The sequence below is a fragment of the Suricata suricatta genome, chromosome 10 (assembly GCF_006229205.1).
Source record: "Suricata suricatta isolate VVHF042 chromosome 10, meerkat_22Aug2017_6uvM2_HiC, whole genome shotgun sequence".
In the NCBI taxonomy this organism is placed as follows: Eukaryota; Metazoa; Chordata; class Mammalia; order Carnivora; family Herpestidae; genus Suricata; species Suricata suricatta.
Genome location: NC_043709.1, coordinates 135,517,523 through 135,538,645, shown reverse-complemented (window position 1 = coordinate 135,538,645; position 21,123 = coordinate 135,517,523). Strand labels below are relative to the sequence as shown.

The 21,123-nt window shown below is 43.4% G+C and overlaps 2 long non-coding RNA genes across 2 annotated transcripts in view; one reads left to right on the top strand and one right to left on the bottom strand.

The window, feature by feature from the left end:
- The first annotated feature begins 6,973 nt into the window (after positions 1-6,973).
- LOC115305595 overlaps positions 6,974-21,123 on the top strand; it is an 18,922-nt gene continuing 4,772 nt past the window's right edge. The window contains exons 1-2 of the long non-coding RNA XR_003914872.1: positions 6,974-6,986; positions 7,322-7,537. This is a non-coding gene — a long non-coding RNA (uncharacterized LOC115305595). The remainder of the gene's footprint in view (positions 6,987-7,321; positions 7,538-21,123) is intronic.
- Positions 14,305-14,791, bottom strand: LOC115305593. Its single transcript, XR_003914871.1, has 2 exons — positions 14,659-14,791; positions 14,305-14,528 (listed from the first exon to the last, which is right to left on the bottom strand). It is a non-coding gene; the product is annotated as an uncharacterized LOC115305593 (long non-coding RNA).

Genomic DNA, 21,123 nt, shown 5'->3' with positions numbered 1-21,123 from the left:
GGGGGGCACTTGTGGGGAGAAGCACTGGGTGTTATATGGAAACCAATTTAACAATAAACTATTATAATAAATAAATAAAAATCAATGAATAATATTCCATTGTATGCATTGCAGTTTGCTTATCCATTCACCTATTTCAGTACATCTTGGTTGATTCCAATTTTTGGCAATTATAAATAAAGCTGCTGTGGATATTTAAAAAAAACTAAGTAAAAAACATTAAGTCAGCCAGATACTTATCAAAGGGGAGTTTTAGTTTCTGAAAAGCACGGATGTTACCAAAACTTATTGCTCTCCTAACAGATCAATATATTCTAATTTTGAGTAAATAAAAGTGCATTTTGTGTGCTTCACCTAAAAATGGATTTGCTGAAGCTGTCTACTTTCACGTTCTCTGCTTTAAATTAATAGCCTTGATTTTTTGGAGAAGTTTTAGGTCCACAGAAAATTGAACAGAAAGTGCAGACTGTTCCCTACACACAACGCGGCCACCCCACTATCAACACCCCACATCAGAGTGTATTGTGTTACAGCTGATGACCCCACACTGACGCATCATTGTCACCCAGGTCACCCTCGTGCTGGACACTCTGTGGGTTTGGCCAAGTGTATAATGACTGTGTCCATTATTGTTATCTCACACAGTATTTTCGACACACTGGAAATCCTCTGCACCCCACCTGTTCTCGCCACTTCCCAATGCCCAGAAGCCACTGGTCTGTTTATTGTCTCCATAGTTCTGCCCCTTCCAGAATGTCATAAAACTGGGATCATACACTGTGCAGCCTTTTCTGTCTCTTAGTGATATGCATGCAGAGTTCTTCCATGTCTTTCCACGGCTTGGTGGCTCATCTTTTAGCATGGACTAACGCTGCGTCGTCCACACGCACCGCGTCCGTACCTACTCACCTGCCGCACGACACTTTTTGAAGGACCCCTGGGCGGCTTCCCAGTTTTGAATAAAGCTTCCATAAACATTGATGGGCAGGTTTTTGTGAGGACATGTTTTCACCTCTGGGAGGAAATGGCAACGATCACGCTGCCTGATCACATGGTACGAGTGTGGGTAGTTTTGTAGAAACAACCAAACTGACTTCTGAAGTGGCTGTACCGTTTCGAATTCCCATCGGCAGTGAGTGAGTTACAGCTGCACCACAATTTTACCAGAATGTGTGAGTGTTTCTGGTTTTGCCATTCTAATGCCTGAACGGTGTCATCTCGTGGTCTTCATGTGGGTTTCCCTGATGGCGTCCAATGTCGGACATTTTCGTGTTTGTTTGCTATGCCATGCATCTTCTTCGGCGACTAACAGGTGCCTGTGAAGGTCTTTGACCCAGTTTTCACTCCAATTGCTTGTGCTCTTATCACTGTATTTTAGGAGCACTTAGTACATTTTGGCTAATGGTGTTCTCAGCTCCGTCTTTTGGAGATAATTTTTCAGTGTTTGCCTTGTCCTTTCATTATCTTGGCACCATCTTCCCAGAGCAAAAAAATTTTTTTTTAATTTTTTAATGCTTTTTATTTATTTTTTAGAGACAGAGACAGTGCAAGCAAAGGAGGGTCAGAGAGAGAGGGAGACACAGAATCTGAAGCAGGCTCCAGGCTCTGAGCTAGCTGTCAGCACAGAGCCCGACGCGGGGCTCGAACCCACAAACCGTGAGATCATGATCTGAGCCAAAGCTCGAAGCTGGACGCTCAACTGACTGAGCCACCCAGGAGCCCCCCAGAGGAAAAATTTCTAATTTTAGTGAAGTCATGCTTATCAATTTCAAATGTTCTTTTGTGGATCATGTTTTTAGTGTTGTATTTAAAGAGTCATTGTGCCTGGGTGGCTCAGTCAGTTAAACGGCTGACTTCAGCGCAGGTCATGATCTCACATTTTGTGGGTTTGAGCCCCGCATCGGGCTCTGTGCTGACAGTGTAAATCTTGGAGCCTGCTTCGGATTCTGTGTCTCCTTCTCTCTCTGTCCCTCTCCTGCTCATGCTCTGTGTCTCTCTCTCAAAAATAAATAAAACGTTTAAAAAAAGAGTCCTTGCATGCCCATAAAGTCACATAGATTTCTCTCCTTAGTTATCTTCCAGAACTTTTATAGGTTTGCACCATATACATGTAGGTGTGAGATGCATTTTGAGTTAATTTTGTTAGTTTGGTGCAAGGTTGGTGTCTAGATTCAGTTTTTCACATGTAGATTCCAATCATTTCCGCACTGATTGTTGAAAAGACTTTTTTTGCTCATTGAATTAGCTTTGCCCTTTGGTCAAGGAACAGTTGACTTTGTATGTGAGGTTCTGTTTCTTGGCTTTATGTTCTTGGCACTGATCTATTTGTCTACTCTTCTGCCAGTTCCACACTGACTTATCTAGTGCAGCTTTATGTAAGTTTTGAAGTCAGATAGTGTCAGCCCCCCAGCTTTCTTCTTCCATAGTGTGCTGGCTACTCAGGGTGTTTTGACTTTCTAAAGTGGAACTTTAGAATCCACTTGTCAATATCCACAAAATAACATTCTGGGATTTTAATTGGGATTTTATGGGATATGCTGATTAACAAGTATTGGGTTTGAGCCAACATGCTGTGAGTGTGGAGCCCACTTGGAATTCTCTCTCTGCCCCTCCCCCATTCATGCTCTCTCTTTCTCAAAAATAAATAAGTGTAAAAAAATTAAAAAAAATTTTCCTTTAATAGCATATCAAGTATGTCTTTACTTTTACCTTTCATTACCAGTTGCACTAGAGTTGACAACTAGTCCAAGCCTACTTTCATGTAACATGACATCGCTTCATGAGTAGTGCATGTACTTTAAACAAATTATTACTGATTCTTCCCTTTCATTTTTTTTATCATTGCTTTCATTTCACTTACCCATAGGATGTGATCATCAAGTACATTGTTGCTATTATTATTTTCACACAATGTTATCTGTTAAGCCAAAAATGAATTAGAAAATGAAAAGATTTTGTTTTACCTTTGTTTACCCCTTTTCTAATCCTCGTACCTTATTTACGTGGGTAGGGTTTTCTAACCTGTATCATTTTCTTCTCTTTGAATAAATTCTTTTTAACATTTCTCACAAGGCAGGTCTACTAGCAGCAAATTCCCTCAGTTTTTGTTTCTCTGAGAAAGTCTTTATTTTTCATGAACTTTTGAAGAAAAATTTCACTGGATACAAAATTCTAGGTTGACATTTTGTCTTGTTTTTCTTTCAAATCTTTAGATCTTTCACTTTACTGTCTTCTTACTTGCATAGTTTCTGAAGAGAAATTCATTATACTTTTTCTGTTTACTCCCATGTAAGGTGTGTTTTGCCACACATCTTCTTCCATGATATTTTTTCATTGTCTTTGAATTTCAGCAGTTTCAATATGATTTGCAAAGGTGTAGGTCTCCGGCATGTCTCCTGAGTGGTGTCCTGTGAGCTTACTGGATTGCTGTTTGCTTTCTGGCATTAATCTTGGGAGCTTCTTACTTATTATTGCTTTAAATATTTTTCATATTCCTTTCTTACTTAATTCTGATTCCCATACACATATATTGCACCTTTATAGTTGTCTCACAGTACTTGAGTATTTTGTTATAATTTCTCCAATGTTTTTTTGTTTCGTTTTTTGTTTTTTGGGTTTTGTTTTTTTGCTTTTCAGTTTTAGAAGATCATATCAACATATCCTCTGGTTTACTAATTCTTCCCTCACCGTATGAAGTACTGTGTGTCTATTAAAGACACTCTTCATTTCTGTTTCAGTATGTTTTATTTCTAGTATGTCTTTCCAATTCTTTATAAAAATTTCCATCCCTATGCTTACATTACACATCTGTTCTTGAATGTTGTCTTTTCCCCCACAGAATCCTTAGACTTTTAATGTAACTATTTTACATGCCTGGTCTGATAATTCCAACATCTGAGTCTGGTTCTGATTCTTGCTCAGTCTCTTCAAACCATGCCCTGTAATTTGCTGTTGGAATGCTGGGCATGACATGCTGGGTAAAACTTCAGGGCATGTTGTTACCATGATGGATAGGCCTTTGGTGATGTGGGGAAATGGGAAATGGTCTATAGTCTATGACTAGGTTTCAGTCTTTTGGAGTCTGTGCCCCTGGACTGTGACCTTTGTAACTATTTCTAAGTCCCCTCCCTGTTACTGTGATGGCAGGGCTGGCAGGGCTGGGGGAGGTGGGTGTTTCCCTTTGCCCGTTTTGTTAGGCTCTGGTAAATCCAGCTCTGGTAAAATGGTTTTTCCCGAGGACAGATCTTGTTGAGAAAAACAGACATATTTCTAAATGGTTACATTTCCCCTCTCCCTGCCAGAAACACTAGGAGATTTTTCTTATTTCCTCACTTTCAGAATTTGCTGGGGCTCCTGAAGGGGAAAAACTCACAAAATTGCGGGGTCCCCTGGAGAGCTAACCCCTCAGAGCTGTCGGTGTGGGAGCCTCCAGCAGCTCACCGGTCACTGTCCAGCATTTCCCGGGCTGACACGGCTTCCTCCAGAGCCTTGCTCAGCCGGTGGCCGTTCTCCGTAGGTGCCTGCTCGTCTCTCCAGTGTGGGGAGCAGCTGCTTGCTCTGTGGCCTCCCTTCTGTCACAGAACTCTGATGCGTTGCTGATGTTCACTTTGCTCAGCCTTCTACGTGCCGTGAGGATGGAAGTGAGGCCTTTCAAGGTCCTCAGATGGTGGACGGGAAACTCGATGTCTCTTAGTGTTCTCTTTTAAGAATGGAAGTCAAATTTCTAGAACATTAGAAAGTATGACAAACCTGTTGGGGTAGCGAACGGGATAGACGCTGAGCTTCGAACAAGGCATTCTGAAGGAGCTGAGGAGACGCGGCCCTTTATCACGTTCCTGGAGATCTTCACTGAGTCCTTCTAAGTGTCTGTGTCTCGGGCATTTCCAAACACATCTGTGCTAGGCTCTTCTTTCTGAGGAACAATTTCAGATCAAGTAGCAAAAAAGTGAGTGACAGGATAGTAACAAGGAGAAACGTAAGAGTGAACATTTTGGATGAAACGCTTGGATTTCCCAAGGAAACCACTGCTTGTGCTGGCTAGGCGTCTCTTGCCGAAGCAAGGGTATAAAGGCTTCCGTCATAAGTAAACAATGCATGACTGCAAGGGGCTGAATCCATAAGGTCACTCTGTTTCCTTGACAAGACGTTCGGCAGACAAACCTCTCCTGTCTGAAGTTTGATGCATTCACATTTATTTTTCTTTTACACGTAGCCCACTGTGGGTCCAGTGGCTGTCCTGAACAACTCCCTCCCAAAGTTTGACTCAGATCCAGATCATTTCTGCATTGGGAGGTGGTCTTAGAAGTCTCAACAGATAACTTCAGGATGTGCTATGACCATAGAGAGAGAGGTGGAGGTTTTAACGCAGGAGCTAAGTACCTTCTTCCTGGTAATAGCACACCTGCCTTCTGCTTAGACATTGGCCCAGAAACCTGGCCCTGCTTCACTGCACAGAGACTGGGGTGTTTGGGAAGCACATCCACATTCGGTGAGTATCAATATTTCTGGTACACATGAGCACCACAGTGTTCATAAATAACAAGGGAGTCAGAGAGACTTCAGTGTTAAACAAGTGCATTGTGATTTGTTTCCTTTGGGCCAGGATGCACACAAAACCAAGGATTTGTAGGAAGGATTTGGGACTGTCTATACAGTTTGCTTTATCTCTGACACAACAGTAATGGCAATGATGATGATCATAATGATGATGATAACGATGGTGATGATGGTGGTGATGATGATGATGATGATGATGATAACGATGATCATTATGAGCGTGTGGGTATATGCATTATTCAAATTATGCACAGCAGAGAACTGCAGACCAATGTAGAGACTTTAAAGGAGAAGAAGTGTGTGCTATAAATGACCCAGCAGGAGATATGGAGGAATAATTTTGATAATTTCCATTTTGCTTCCTGTTATGGTTTGGCAGGTAGGAGGCTGGGCCACTGTAGTAGATATGCTGGGAAAATAATCCAGTTTAGGATAAAATTGTCTCCCGGACTTCACAATGACCTTGATCATTATTTTCAGTGTGTTGTCCTGTAGTGTTATATTCAGAAAAATAGCTCCAAGGAAAACGAAGTATTTTATCAACATCAGAACATCATGAATCTTCATATTTCCCTAAAAAAGTGGGTCTTCACGAGGGAGAAGTAGAGGAAGGACAAAGCAGTGAGGCTGTGAGCTCAGGCACATTGTGGATTAGAAGGTGTGGATTTGCACACTGGCTTTCTCTGGGTTGTGACTTGCTTCTTCAAAGGCTAAAGCACCTTTATCAATAACAGGCTGCACCTTCTTCGTGCTTGACTTTTACATTATTGCTGCGGCTGTTACCATGCATGCATTATTTATGGGGTTGGCTATCATGAAAAAGGCAAGCAATTTACTTGTCAAAACACATTAGAATGCATGACTTTAAATCAGAGTGGCAAGGGTTGGTAAAAAGCTATAATAAATGCACTTGGGCTAATACGTTAGTGTCCTGTGGTTTGAGAAGGCCACTGTATTGAATGGAAACCAAAAGCCATCTCCAGGACTCTGAATAGCGTAGCGCTTGTTTACACTGTGCTTTTAATTGCATAAAAAGTAAACTCTATTATTACAATTTTTCTTTCCGTAGATGAGTTTTAACTTGAGAATAGCAAGTGAGTCAAAATAAATTCTTAATGATATAAGTCTTGAATTAATTGTATTATTTATTTATTCTCCAAATAGTATTTGAAATTCTTAAAAAATAGAATCATGTCCTATCCATGTACTTCCAGGCCTTTTTCTAGTCATTTAAGCATTATCAATTGTTACTGGATATTCTCATTATGATGCAAGAAGTCTCATTTTCTACCTTAGCAAATGTTTAAGTAAATGTTAGCCACCTTGCTAGTTATCTTTCAGGTGCTGGGAAAGCCAGCTTCATACTTTCATGACCTTTGTGAGATAACGCCATGTCCAAGACAGCTGGAAGAAGTCCCTTCACTGCAGTGGTGACATAAATAATATATTTAATACAATATAATGAGTTATATTAAATTATATATTATCTAATTATCTATTACCTATTATACCTATATCTAATACATTATATATTATATTATACATATCTTACCTAATGTATTATCTATCATATTAATGGTACAATAGATGATAAAAGATATTTTTCTTAAAAATCACATAATTATAAGTGAGCTGTGGGAGCAGCAGAGATTCTGTGAGGTCAGAATTATGGGGGGTGTCACCTTGTGCAGGAGAATAATCAAGTCTACACATAGTGTAATCTCCTCCTGTCTATTCTTTACCCAATATTGTTCATCATCTCAAGAATCGAATAGGAGTCCAGTGAATTTGACTCCATTGCTGCGTGCCATTGAAGACAGAAGTTGAACCCAAAGGGGACACGCCATCATCTCAAATTAGTATCAGAGCAGAGACACCTTACCTGCACTTGTCTACGCTCATGTCGCTCCCCTGTGGTGTAAATGGATGAGTCATAGATTCACAGTGTGGAAAATGATCAGAGTTCCTCATATCAGAAAAGGTGAGTAAATGAAATCCAGAGGAGTTAAATCACCCAGCTTGAGGTCTCAAGATATCAGGGTCCGTGCAAGTTACAAGTGCCATTGACTAGTGCTCTAATTTCAAAAGAAACCATTCAACTGTTAAAGGCAAAGAGGAAATAATACCGTTGGGACATCACTCTAGGATCTTTAGACATTTTTCTTCCAGGTTGCTTTGGCCTATGAATCTGGAGGGCAAAGACTGACCCAGAGGACCGGGTCTCCTCTGGACCTCAGCCGGAGCCGGCAGTGGCTCTGAACCTACAGACAACAGAACCTGGCATTGATTTGAGAAGCCAGAGTGCCTTCTGAAAACCTATGATGACTGGGATGCTCCTGTGTCCTTGGATCACCCAAAACAAAAAGGAGATGTTACACCCACAACAGAGAGAAGCCTAAGTTACAAAAAGGCAGGAAGCTTAACTTTATTCATTTTTATATCCTCATCCCCCTATATGGGAAAAATAAGTAAATAGAAGCTCAGTAATGTCTTACAACAGACTTAATAATATGGAGAATTCAACAAAGGACACTTTTAGGAAGACTCTTTAAGGCCCTTTTTGAGTGTGAGAAGAGAGCCTTCAGGGTAGGCTGTTAAAGAGAAGCAAGAATAAACATTACAGAATTTTCAGGCGGGTTTATGGCCAAACTAGACAGGAAGAGTTAAAGTTGCCTAAAGATGGGTAACATGACTATCTATCTCCCAGAAATGGACACCATGCATTTTCTCTTTTGAGAGAGAGTGAGAACATTTAAATTGTATGCTAATTACATCTTGTTAAAGAACCAGGAGGTGGCTCTTCTATGAAGGGATACTGACTAGTAAAAGTTGAGGGTGCCGATTGTATATCTATTGGCTTTCAGTCACGGATCTATCATTTTACAGCCCCCTTTCTTAATGTTTATTTACTTATTTATTTATTGTGAGTAGGGGAGGGGCAGAGAGAGACAGGGACAGGAGATCTGAAGCCGGCTCTGCTGACAGCAGCGAGCCTGATGCAGGGCTCAAACTCATGAGTGGCGAGATCATGACCTGACCTGAAGTCAGACAATCAGCCAACTGAGCCACCCAGGTGGCCTTTTATACCCCTTTTTGTTTTCAGGAAGTGGGGCTATGCAAGGTATACCTCTAAAGTTACACTGCCCTTGGGTTTCAAAGGAAGAACAAAAGAAACAAGGAAAGAAGGAAAGAAAAGATAAATGTGCAGGACCAGATGGCTTTCCTGGGAAATTTTACCAAACATTAAAGAAAAAGTAATAATCTTTCTCAAATAACTACCAAAAAACTGAAGAGGAGGGAACACTTTTATACTCATTTTATGAGGCCAGTGTTACCCTGATACTAAGCCACACAAGGACACTTGAAGAAAAGAAAACCATTGGCCAATATCCTTGTGAACATAGATGTAAGAATCGTCAACAAAATATTATCAGATGAATTCAACAATACATTACAAGGATCCTACCCCATGAGTAGCTGGGATTTGTTCTGGGATGTAAGGATTGTTCAGCACCTGCAAATCAACCAACACGATGCATCACATTAATATAGGAAAGGATACAAGTCACGTGATCATCTCAATAGATGCAGAAAAAGGATTTTATAAAATTCAACATCTTTTTTATTATACAAAGTCTCAACAAAATAGGAATGTACTTCATCATGATAAGGGCCATGCATGACAAGCCCATAGCCAATATCATATATAGAAAGCCAACATCTTTTATAAGATCAAGAATGAGAAAAGTATGCCTATACTTGTTACTTTTACTCAAAATAGTACTAGAAGTCCTAGCTAGAGCTGTTAGGCTAGAGAAAATAAAATACATCCAAATCAGAAAGGAAGAGGTAAAATTGTCTCTATCTGTAGATAAAATGATATTATATAGAGAAAGCTGTTAGAACTAACAAATCTAGTAATACTTGAGGATACAAAATCAATATATAAAAAATCACTGATGTTTCTACACACCAATCACAAACGATTTGAAAGAGAAATTAAGAAAAAAATTCCATTTGCAATAGCATCAAAAATAATAAAATACCAAGGAGGTAAAAGATTTGTACACTGAAAACTCTAAGATACTGATGAAAGAAATTGAAGAAGATACCAAAAAATGAACAGCTATACCATGCTCATGGATTGGAAGAATTAATATTGTCAAAATGTCCATATTACCCAAAGAAATCTAAGGGTCAGTGCAATCCCTGTCAAAATTTCAAAGGCATTTTTACACAGAAATAGGATAGTCAATCCTAAAATTTGTATGGAACCACAAGAGACCCTAAATAGCCAGAACAATACTGAGAAAGAAGAAAAAAGCTGGAGTAACTAAAAAAATGTTTGTATTGGCATTAAGACACATAGATCAATGGAACTGGAGAGAGAGTTCAGAAACAAACCCACACATATATGGTCTATTAATTTATGACAACAGAGCCAAGAATGTGCAATGAGGGAACAATAGCCTCTTCAATAAATGGTCCTGGAACTACATGCAAAAGAAAGAAACTGGACCATTGTCTTATCCGATATGCAAAAATTAATCCAAAATGGATTAAAGACTTGAATGTAAGATCTGACACCATAAAACTCCTAGAAGAAGGCATGAGGGGTAAGCTCCTTAACACTACTTTTGGCAGTGATTTTTAAAATATGACACCAAATGCAGAGACATCGAGAGCAGAAACAAACAAGTGGACTACAGCAAACTAAAAGCTTCTGCTCAGCAAAGGAAACCACCCACAGCAATGAGGAGGCAGCCCGGGGGATGGGAGAGGAGGCTTGCAGCCACCTACCCAATACGGGGTTAATAACACAAAGTGTACAAGGAACTCTTACAGTTAAAAAAAAAAACAAGCAAAACCAAAACAAACCAAAAACATACCCAAATAATGCAATTACAAATGGCGTCAGGGACCCAAATAAACACTTTTCTAAATAAGAATTACAAATGGCCAACGGATATCTAAAGTGATTCTTTAATCAGGAAAATGAAGGTCAAAACCACAGCAAGATATCCTCTCACAGCTGTTAAGATGTCCATCACCAAAACGATAAGCGATATGTCAAGTGCTGGCGAGCACAGGGAGAAAAGGGAACCTCGTGCACTGTTGGCGGGAACACACACCGGTATAAACACTGTGGAAAACAGTATGGAGGTATCTCAAAAAATTAAAACTACAGCCACCATATCAGTCCACAAACCCGCTTTTGGGTATATATCCAAAAGAAGCAACCGTTACCTTGCAAAGATGCCTGTACTCCGGGCTCTTTGCAGTTATTCACAACGACCAAGGTCTGGAGACAACTCAAGTGCCCGCTGATGGGGAGCAGACAGAGGCGTGGCTGATGGGGAGCAGACAGAGGCGTGGCTTATGGGTACAGCAGCGCCCCCCATCCTAAGCAGGCAGAAACCTCAGCTATCTGTGACAACAGGAATGGCCTGAGCGCATTATGCCAAGTGGTATGAATCATACAAACACAGACAAATGCTTCATGGTAACACATATGTGGAGCCTAAAAATGAAAAAAAAAATTAAATGATGGAAAAGTAGTTGTCAGGGGCTCAAGGTTGGGGAAAGTAGGGGACGGTTGGTCAAAGGGTAGAAACTTCCAGTTAAATGTTGAGTCAAGTGTAAGTATCCTATGTAAAACACGGCGACTATCAATAACACTGTGCTGTGTACTCAGAATTTGCTAGGAGAGTAAAACTTCAATATTCTCACCAAAAGAGAGGGCACACACGTGTGATCGTGAATGTGTTCACTAACTCCATGGGGTGTCTTTCACAATGTGTACATTCATCAAACCGCCACAATGTAAACCTTAAACACCTCACAGTTTTATTGGTCAGTGATACCTCAGGGAAGCTGAGCAAAAGCCACATACAACGTTAATAATGCCTACTATACGCTCGAACGTAAGAAATCCGGGAACAGTCCATGCATTTGTCCTCTTGGACCTATGAGGGGAGATTATTGCTATGTTTGCTTGTGTTTCTTTTTTTTTGAATTTATTTATTTTGAGAGAGAGCGAGAGAGAGAGCGAGAGAGAGAGAGCGTGAACATGAGTGGGTTAGGGTCACAGAGAGAGGGAGAGAGAATTCCAAGCAGGCTTGTTCTGACACAGTGCAGAGACTGACTCCAGGCTCAAACCCACGAACTTTAAGATCACGACCTGAGCTAAAATCAAGAGTCAGACACTTAACTGACTGAACCACCCAGGCGTCCCTACACTGTGTTCCTTTTAAAAAGTTTTGAGGGTCGCCTGGGTGGCTCAGTCGGTTAAGCGTCTGACTTTGGCTCAGGTCATGATCTCACAGTTTGTGGGTTCAAGCCCCATGTCCAGCTCTGTGCTGACAGCTCAGAGCCTGGAACCTGCTTTGGATTCTGTGTCTCCCTCTCTCTCTGACCCTCCACTGCTCGTGTTATCTCTCTCTGTCTCTCAAAAATAAATAAAAAAACGTTTAAAAAAAGTTTTGAAAATTGAGCTTCTTAAATTACACAAGTAGGTTTTGTAGGTTGTAAGATATTTGAAAAATACAAAAAAAGGAAAAGAAATATCAGAAATATACATATATACTGTAGCTATCACATGCATAGAAAGAATGCACATATAAAGATATATAAAAATATATACATAATATACAGTATTGCCCTTGTAAGAGCAGGCGGACTCTTTATAAAATAGAGGTTGATTACCTAGACTGGAGGACACTGACTTGATACCTGGGAATAAAAATAGTAGGTTCTGAAATGAAAAAATTCAATGGAACAGAACATCCCTTACCATTTTCATTTTTGATATTTCATATTAATAAACTATATTTTTGTGTGTGCTCTACATTGTAATAATTTTCGTTACTGGCAAGGGACCTAGGAGTTTGCAGACTCACTAATGCGTACATATTCCCGTAAGGAGTCTTATTTCACATAAATTCTAACTTGGGCAAACGTTAAGGCATTTATTTTGAGTGTACAGATACCTTACTCTAAAAGAAAAATATGCCGATGGTGAGTTTTAGCGCTCACGTCAGTTTTGACTGCATCAGCTATGCAACAACATTCACAAGTCAAAATAAAAATAAAACGCTGTAAGCACCGTGTTTATAGATGTAAGAGTTCACTATTGCATAAGGAAAGGGAAATTAGAGCTTGAAATTAGCACATGACATAAGGCTTGATTTGTTTTACTTAAATTTGCCTGTATGCCTGTAACATTAACCCATTTCATCAAATAAAACATTCACAAATAGCTGGTTCCTGCAAAGGTGGGGTTAGCATATGCACAGTGCACACAGATCTGTTCTTGGTTCTGCACATAAATCTTTCGTTACTTGAGTCCGGGAAGCTCAGGGAACCCAGCGGTCACTGCTGAGGGGAGAGAGGAGGGACGCCGCCTGAGTGTCTACAGTGCAGATGCCATGGTGTGGACGATTCCGTGAGGCTCCCTCGGTCCCATCTTCTGATGTGCTCTCCGGCCCCGGCAGCGTTCTCTACTCTGCTGCTGCGTCACTCCCGTTAAATGTGCGCCACTAACAGTTTACAGCACGTTAGAGCCCGGATGGATTGCTCTGGATCCCAAGTGGAGCGCCAGGGTGCTCATCCACGTGGAATTCCGGGTGGGCCGAGCCCTGCCAACTTGAGGGCGGTGAGGGGGCCCCCGGAAAACGTGCACCTCCCCTGCCACACGTGCTGGAAAGGGATGAAGCTGCGGGACGTCTCTGGGTCCAGATGACGCTGCGTGACGCTCTGACGTCCACATGGTGAGGCTGCGTGACGCTCTGATGTACACATGACGCAGCGTGACGCTCTGACGTCTACTTGATGAAGCTGCGTGTCGCTCTGACGTCCACGTGTGAAGGTGCGTGACGCTCTGACGTCCACATGATGACGCTGCGTGACGCTCTGACGTGCAGAATGGTTAAGACGGGATGGGGTGGGGGGCGCTACCTTCCGAGGCCGTGAAATTAAATTACTTAGAAGGAGGCCCTGCCCGGGGAGCGGGCCCGTCGGAAACGGGCTGCGGGAGGGAGGCGTGTGCACAGGGCCGGGCGCTGGGCAGCCGGACGTCGGGGGTGCGGGGGGCACACGGCGAGGAAGGAGGCCGGAGTGGTGGGTGAGCTCCGCTCGGGGCCGGGGCGGTGGGCCACTGCGCACGGTTCTGCGGGAGACGGGATTCTACGCGAGCGGCTCCCACGGGCTCCGTCTCACGGCGATTACAAGGTACCCGGAGGAGTCAGAAGGCCGAGACTGTGCGATCGGGAGCAAAATGTGCCGACGCGGCTGGGGGCCCCTCGGGGCTCTGGGTCCCCTGCAGGAGGAACAGGAAGATGAAGGCTGGGGTGGGAGCTGGAGTCCGCCGAGCTGAGTGGGAGGCAGGGAGGCGAGTGGATGATGCCTGGTGGGTGATTTCCACCCGTTGGACCTAGAAAGTGAGCACACGTGACAGGCGGCGCTGGGTGACAGGAGAGGCTGCAGGACGCAGGTCTGTGGTCATGTGACAGGTGGCGCTGGGTGACAGGAGAGGCTGCAGGACGCAGGTCTGTGGACCCGCACAGGCTGCGCGCTCGCTGCCGAGCCCTGGGTTGGGGCCGCCTGCCATCCCTCCCGGGAGGGAGCTCACTGATGGCGCAGATGTCACTGGCTCATCCCAACGTGCTGGCCTTGTTGTCGGGATGCTGGTGATCATTCCCCAGTGCACGGATCCCCCCGGCATCCAACAATTGCACAACTAAACACGTGTGATTGTTAACTGCCAATTACATCTCAATTTCCCCCCCAAAACCCCCAAAATCATGGAATAAGTGGGTGCCTCTTGGTTCAGTTTCCACTTAGGGAGTTACAAGCCGTTGCGCGGGACCATGGCTGGGGTGAGGCTTCCTCCTAACTTCCGTTAGAAACCCCATCAGGACGCGCGGGAGGCGATTTCCAACCCACCCTGGCAGACGGAGGCAGATCCCATTTTCCTTAGAAAAAGAAAAAAGATTCTAGGCGTCGGGAGGGTTGGGGTCAGCCCGTGCCCCAGCCGCGCTGCGCAGACCTCGCTCCCCGCGGCCTGGGAGGGGGCGGGTGGCCTGCGCCCCCTCGGCCACCAACCCTGAGTCTGCCCGCTTCTCTTGGGCATTGAGTCTCCGCGTTGTGTCAAGTGTGGGGCCCGGCTCGCTGACAAGGGACACAGGAGGTGCTCGTGCTGGGTGACACCCTCCCCGCCCACAGAGGATACTTAAACGTCCTCGTTCTGGTGTCTGCTTATCATAGACAGTCACAAACACCATGACGTCACCGTTCCCTGCCTCTCCCTCGTGGAGGGTGTCCCTGGCAACGTGGGCGCACAGCAGCCTCCCGCAAGGACCCCCCCCTTCCACTCCGGGGACTGATGCGGCCTCGGTGTGAAGCTGAGCAGACTGGCACCCAGGGACCCTGGAGAACTGCGGGGGGCCCCGGGGGTGGCCCCAGGCCTGCGAGGAGGAGGCCAGGTGATTCCCGAATCTGTTGCTTTGCGGCTTGAGTTCACCAGAATCCCTTGACCCAATGGTATGCTGAAACCCTCTTGACAGCACAGAATTACTCTTTTCTTAGAACCTCTGCCTGCTAATTTGCCACCTCAAAGTGTGCCACCCGGGGTGGCTGAGTGGCTCAGCAGCTTGGACGTCTGCCTCCCGATTTCCGGCCATGTCCTGACCTCACGGTTGGGCCGGAGCCCTGGGGCATGATACTTAATGAAAGGGTTCTGGTACATTTCTTTGTTGGTCATGGGTGGGGAGGGGGCTGGTGGTCCACAGTGACTGCTCTGGGCGGGGGCCAGACCCTCCTGCCTGCAGGCCTGTGCTCACCCGCCCCAGTCTGCACTCCGAGGGGCCGGCATCACCAGAAATAATCTGCGATCAAATCCTGCTTTAAATCAGGTTTCATTTCTTTGCACTCAGCAGGTGCTCCCCACCTAGAAATCAGATAAATATTAATCAACACTTCCTTCTCTTTTTATGCTTTGATTTCCTCTCTTATCTCCTTAACCCATCCAGAATTAGATTATGAGTAGTGGGAGTACATATTTTTCCATAAAACCAATATTCTAGCCACATTTATTAAATAATTCAAGCCCAGTGCTGTTTTCTGCTGCCTCATTTTACAATATAAAATGGAGCTCATATTTAAAGTAAGCCTTATATGTAAAATGAGGCATTTTAAATCAATAATGAAGAGGTCGCCTATATAAAATATTTTTGCTATTCAACTTCTCTCTGCTTACTTTAGTAACTGTAGCATTTCTGGATCTTGAAATTTTTCTTATTTTTTTCTTAGTTTTTATGCTGTGTTTCTATTGGTTAAGGTAAGGTCTTCTTTTTTAAATATACATGATTTGGGAGAAATACGCTTCAGAATACCTGGTCTTTCTGAGTGGATACATTGCTTGATACCTAACGTGAGTGCGGTTTGATGCCTTTCTGTGAGGCCAGGTTCTGTCACTTGGTTACGTGCTTCCTAGCCTGGCTTATGGTGGAGGTCATTCCCAGATAACATGGTCTTTTCATTTTTTTTGAAAATGAGTCACTTTACATGTTTTATTTTAGTTGATTATGATCCCTGGGTGAAAAACTATTGAATTCCCTTTTTCTATAATGTTTCTAGGGGCGCCTGGGTGGCTCAGTCGGTTAGCGTCTGACTTCAGCTCAGGTCATGATCTCACTGTTCATGCGTTGGAGCCCAGCATTAGGCTCTGTACTGACAGCTTGGAATCTGGAGATGCTTCAGATTCAGTGTCTCTTTCTCTCTCTGACCCTCCCCTGTTTGTGCTGTCTCTGTCTCTCAAAAATAAATACCAAAAAAATCCATAGAAAAAAATTTATAATGTTTTTAGAATCCCCAGCGATGTTTTAAAGTAACACTCAGCACAGGACTGAGTTAATGCAATTAACCAGCCGCCTACTGAAGCAGAGAAGGAAGGAGGTGACCTCCGGGTGGCCAAGCTTTGGATGCGCAATGTGACCTGAACAGGGAGGGAAGGCAGTGAATCAGTCTGTGAAGCGACATCAGATGTGTAGTGGTTGAAAAGGAATAGAGGAAGAGCAGTCACTCCACGCCCGTCAGGTGATTTTACATCCATGCAAACAGAGTAACCGACATCCTGGGGTAGGTAACTCTGGAGAGCAGACGCTCCCGCCGTGGCCTGGTCCACCCCCATGCCGTGGCCCCATCCACACCCCCCCATGCTGTGGCCCCGTCCGCGTGGGCTCAGGAGGTGCCCTGGTTTCCTGGTGGATCGTGGCCACAGTGACCCCAGTTCACCAGTGCGACTCCAGACCTACTTCTCTGTGTAGGTCGTTTGTCCCCTGAGTAGACCCGACTTCAGCAGGTGGTGAAGGCACCGCTGCAGGGGTGGGGCTGTGTGCTTGCTGGCCGCCGGAGCCCCCTGCCCTTGCCAGGCAGGAGGGGCATCTCCTGCTCCGTCCGCGCTGTAGTAGCTGAGCTGGGCTCAGTCTACCCTCTGTGTGCACCTGGCATCTTCCGTTCCGTTCACAAGACAGGCGTCCGCCCCCGTGCGCCCACACGTCTGTTCAGCCTCCTTTCAGCTTCACTCTGGACACGGGTGGGGTCAGAAGGTGGCTTCCGGACTTGCACCGGAATGATGTGCAAAGTTAAGCTTTGGAAAAAACTTGAGATCAAGATGTTTTCCAACATTTTGTCTCAACTTCAGATATATGTATTTCTACCTGATAAATGAGCGGTTCCATCTAATGAAGTAATTAATTGGATTAAGAATTTTAGATCAACAGGGGCTCCTGGGAGCTCAGTTAAGTGTCCGACTTGATTTCAGCTCAGGTCATGATCTCACGGTTTGTGACTTCAAGCCCCGTGTTGGGCTCTGTCTCTCTCTCTCTCTCTGTCTCTCTCTCAATAAATAAATAAATAAATAAATAAATAAACTTAGAAAAAGAATAAATATGAATTTGGTTATTTCGATTTTTTTGTTTACATTTTTCATTGTTGAGAACTCTGCAAAATTAAGCAGCGTGGTCACCAGCACTGCATGCAGTTATTAAAAGATAAATATAAACCAAAATTAAGTAAAATTAAAGATAGTGGCACTAGTCACATGTCAAGGGCTCAACAGCGATTTGAGGTAGCGCCTGCCTCTGGACTCCACAGACGTAGATCGATTCCGTCATGCCCAGCATTTCTGCTGGACGCTTCTGACCACGGCCATGGGAGACTGTCATATCTTAACGGACTTTTTTTTAACAGTTCAGCACTTGGAATATCACTAAGTTTGAAATACAAAATGGTGCTTTCAGTGTAACAAATCTTGTGCATTAGATTGGGAAATATTTCACAATAAATGGAGAGGGACTGATTTTCTATTGAAATTAGGCTTTGAGAAAGACACAATATAAAGAGAGTCTCATAATATACAGTGTCAGCAGGGAAAAAACAAACTCAGTGCTTACAGCTTTTAAAGAGATTATAGAGGGAAAATTGGAAAAAACTACTGAAAGTAAATTGGAAAATTTAAATTCAAAAGGCATTTAAACATATATGAGTCACCTGGAATAAGACGTGAAGAAATTTTGACTATTCCAAGCTTTAAAAAAGTCAAATCCGCAATTTTAACCTCATTTCCTAAGAGAGGTGGGAAGCCTACGGAAAGCGCACATCCCAGTGCAGAGGGCTTTACCACCAAAGGGATCGGATACTTAGGTGGGAAAAACGTCTCACATACACATTTGTGGGGCTTAAAAAGCAGGAGAAGGCTTTAGGAATGATTTTAAGAGAACATGAAAACACTGTGTGACATGATAATGGTGGGTGCGTGTCATTGTCCAGACGCATAGAATGTGCGACACCAACCGTGTTCCCTGCTGTCAGTGACAGAGTCAGGGTGACGATGGCGCGGCCCTGTGGGCGCATCGGTTGAGACGCATGTGCCGCCAGGTGGGGGATGCTGACCGTGAGGGAGGCTGTGTGTGTTGAGGCACATGGTTTAAGTGGGAAACCTCTGTCCCTTCCCTTCAATCTCTGTGAGCCTGAAAGTGGCAGATTAAAAAAGTGTAATAACACCCTTTAAGAAAAGACAGAGACAGGGAGGGGCTTGACTTCATTTAATGAGGCCAGCATGTCCCTGACACTAACGCCTCTCAAGGAGAGGATAAGACAGGAAACTAATGACATTCGTGAGTTAAGATGCAAGAAAGTCACCAAATACCAGCACACTTAATAAAACCATATGTAAAGAGCCTACTTCATCATGACCACGTTGCTTCATTAATGCCATATCGGTTTATTAACTAAAAACCAATCATAAAACTCACCCCATGGACAGAGGGAAGCATTGCGGACATGTGCGCACCGATTGCATTTTAGCACAAGTTGATCATAGCTCCCAGCAGCCCGGGAATGGGAAGGAACGCCCTCAGTCTGGTTAAGAGTGCCTCACGTCCCTAGACATATTTATGGGCGAAATGTTTAGGGCTTCCCTTTGATAGCAGGAGCAAGACAATGGCATCCACTAGATGGTGAAATGCAGCAAGACAAAGAAATAAAAGCCATAAAGATGAAAGAAAAATAAAGCTATCATTATTTGCAGGTGGTATGATATCCACATAAAGATTTTGAAAATATTTCTAGTCAGGTTTATAATGGAATTTATCAAGTCTGCCCAACACAAGGTCCATATGGACAACAGTATTTTTATGCATCGGTCCCAGCAGCTGAGAACTAAAATTTGAGAAGAAAGCACTTAGAATAACATGAAAATACACCCAGCACCTTGGGAAACACCCAGCCAGATTTGTGTCATGCAGAAAGAGATGATCAGACCTTACTGTGCGAAAATAAAGACAAGTTAAATAAATGGAGAGATCTAGAGTATTCATAGATTGGGAGACTCAACTTTGTAAATATATTCAATTACCCGTTTCTCTACAGATTTCATAAAACCTCAGTCAAAATCCCAACATGCATGTAAGATGTTTGAGCACCTGTATGAAATTGAATAAGCTAAAAACCAAGTGGACAAGAATGGATACAAACATTTAAGGAAGAAAAAGTCAAAGAACTTAATACCACTTACTATCAATACTCATTTCTGCAGTAATTTGGTGTTGGTACAACTGCAGATACGCACCGAAGAGCTGAGGATACAGACTTAGACTCGTGCTTACGTGGACATTAAAGGGGCTTTGTGAACCGAGATAAAGAGGAAGAGGTTTTCAGTGTCTCCTGTTGGGTTTAGTTCAATAGAAAACATTAAAATTTGACCTTTACCTCATGTTGTACATGAAAATTAATTATATATTAAAATATATATTGTAATTTATATATATTTTAGATATATATGAAAACCTAATGGTCTTGTGATAGGGAAAGATTTATTACATAGGGCATGAACAACACTTACCTTACAAGAAATAATGGATCGGTCCAGTATACCTTAACATCAAAAACCTCTTTTTATTAAAAGATACTGTTTGGAGAATGAAAACATAAGCCAAAGACTAGGAGAGGATATTTGACAAACAAATGAGCAGCTTTATACCCAGAACATATATAGAACTTCTAACATCGCTGAGGAAAAGATAAACGGCCCCATGGAAATAAGATCGGCAAACAAGAGACTTTTGGGTGGCTGCTTCATAGAAGGTGTCCAGAAGCTTACAGACGGCAGCCAGGCAGCCAGACCCCCGTACAGGGCAAGTCAGTGTGCCAGGATCCGGCGTCCGTTTCCACCATTTTAGTTAAAGGGACACAGAAAATGGCTCCTAGAACCTGGTGTCGGCAGGGCTGCGGACCGAGGCCCCTCTCGCACACCTGGTGGAGGGAGTGGAGCCAGGTGCGGGCGCATAGCCCAGCCCCCTGTCCACTCCGCACCGGATGGCATTTATAAGAATGTGCGCCCACAGTAGAGGTATATTAACCATGTGCTATTTCCAGGGGATACGAATATATGGCAAAAAAAAAAATGAATGAACTCTAGCTACTGCGAAAGGATGGATAAATTCAACCAGCGAAATGCTGAGTTAAAGAAACCAGCTAGGAAGGAAAATTAGGTAACGCTGTTTATGTAAGGTTTTCAAACACATAAGACTGAGCTTGAGAATTGAGTTAGGGCAGTGGTTATGTTAGGGAGCAGACAGCATAGGCTGGTGGGAGGTGCTGCACATGGGCGTTAGTTAACGTAGATTATTTGGTAGATTCTTTAGGTCTCCTCGGAATACGGTAACGAGATACAAACAAATTTCTGCAATGGCAGGTGAGGTGGGAAAGAATCTGCCAGGGTCTGTCCATTGGTGCTAAAGTTTCACAAATAGAAAACTGTCATATTGGCCTGGAGAAGGCCTTCAGGGATTCACAGATGAGCCAGTAACACGAACAAGGTAATAGGTTATGCTTCTGGGATGCAGGATCAGTATACACACATCGAACGACATTTGTTCAAACAATTCTAGATTAGAATGTATAGTGATAAAAGTAATTTAATGTGTAATAGAGCAACAAAATAGAATTTATGTGAAGATGTCTCACAGATTATGAAGATTATGGTGGAGAAAAGCTGCAAATAAACAA